A 1,982-nucleotide genomic window follows, 5' to 3' on the forward strand; every position below is an offset into this window, starting at 1 on the left:
CTCTGCTGGAATAGGGGAAGGTATTATCGTTCCCAGACCTTGGCTCGGCCTCGGCCAAACCGGTGACAACTACTTCAGTACGATTTGGCTATGCTTCTTCAGTCTTGAGAATCTGCTGTTTACTCACACTATTCATTCCACATCATCCCAGAGTTTTCTCCAGTTTGATCCTCCCACAGGGCAGTGCCCAGACCTGTTCATTGTATGTCGGTTCATTCCAAGTGTCTGCATCTGTGAAATAAACAGCAAGTGTCCTTTGACTGGAATTTTATCTCCTGTTCTGAGATGGTCTTGTACTTACTTACACAAAATCTCTCTTCCAAGAGCTTTTTGAAATAAAGCTTGTGCTAATTAAACGAGTTTCTCATATAAAGGGCATACTTACCTATTTCAGGCTTTCTGATTCTAGACACAGGCCAGAAACTTTTCAGGTTTCTAAAGTCTATTTGGTAGAGTTGGTGGAGTAAAACTACCTTTTAGAAGCACCAAAATAATTACCAAAATTAACAGTAATTATTTCTCTTCCTTGCTGGGAACTTTGTATTTCCAGTAGCTTCCAGGTCTGGAAGAGAAGAGCTGACTCATGATAGTTTGGCCCTGATGCTACTCAGAAGAAATGTTGTAAATCATCAGAAGGGCTGTGAGCTCCCTGGTTTCCACGACAGCCTGTCTTTCAAGTGCTTTAAGCTGTTTTTTCCTTTCATCTTCATACTTGAGGTGTAACTTTCCTCCTGGTCTAAGCTTCAGTTTTGTTCATTCTGCTTTTAAAAATACAGTCCAGCCTTGCTTCTGAGCTTCTGACCTTACATCTCCCTCTGTACTTTTAAGATGTTCTTCCAGCAGGCTGCAACATCTTCTACCCCATCTAGATTTTTATATAAGACTTTACATATGCTTTGCCAAAACCTCATTTTCTTTTATTCTCTACCTGTTCAGAAGAGGTCTGCCTTCTCTATTATTCTGCGGTATCCACAGATGCTTCTGGCTTATCTCACACATTCCCACCCTGAGTTTTCAGCAATTTTAAAAGCGTTTTCAATGCATTTAGAGTGACGATACCATAAAATCTGGCAAGCCAACACCTCAGAGAGAAGGCAACAAAACCTGTGTTGTACATGTACTTAACTTACACAGAGGTTTCTTTAGAAATACCTTTTTGCCCAGGTATTATTTCACCTGAATTGTGTCAAATTACAGTTAGGACTTCCTCTTAAGGTAGCTTTTTTGCCTTAAGTAGGCAGAACAGAGTGAAGGTGCTCTCCAAAATAACCTCTGAGTAGGGGGAAGGAAGACAGGACACTCAGAAGCAGGCAGTCTTTAGGCCTAGGTAATTTTCCTTATAAATCTAGGAGAAGGACATGCTTTTTCCTCACAGGAAACTGAAAACTATCTGTCAAAGATCTGAATAGTTCAGGTTGTTTCACCCCATGAACTTCAGTAATATTTAATTGGTGCTCAAGAGGAAACTCTTCAAAAGCAAGAACTGAGAATATTCTAAAGATGGCAGATGTTATTTGCATTGACACAAGGGAATAGCTCACACTTTGGGGAAATGATGTCTAAATTACTTGTCTGTTACCATGTCTTGTTCAAAGCGGAATGTTCTTAAAGCAAAAAATTTTTCCTGTCCTCATAACTGCTTAAACCACTGATGACTATGAGTATCTGAGTTTGTTTCTGCTTCTATCCTCCATTAAATCAATTCTAATGTATATTGCTGGGGGGGGGCAGGGAGGGGAAGAGGTGGCACATTACCTTAAGCATCTCTCTTCACCTTGAAGTTACTTGTAGTTATCTATCATCTTCCCAAGTTCCATTTGCAGAGAGGCAGGCCCTGGCATGTCAGTAGCTTAACTACTTGTTCTTCAGAGACTAGTTTGCCCAGTTACTCAGAAGCAAATTGCATACAAATCCAAGCTGAACGTTTCATGACCTTGCATGGCTCTAGAAATACCCAGATTTTAAGAAGAACAGAGTTCAGC

This window comes from Buceros rhinoceros, unplaced genomic scaffold, assembly GCF_000710305.1.
Source record: "Buceros rhinoceros silvestris isolate BGI_N320 unplaced genomic scaffold, ASM71030v1 scaffold3787, whole genome shotgun sequence".
In the NCBI taxonomy this organism is placed as follows: domain Eukaryota; kingdom Metazoa; phylum Chordata; class Aves; order Bucerotiformes; family Bucerotidae; genus Buceros; species Buceros rhinoceros.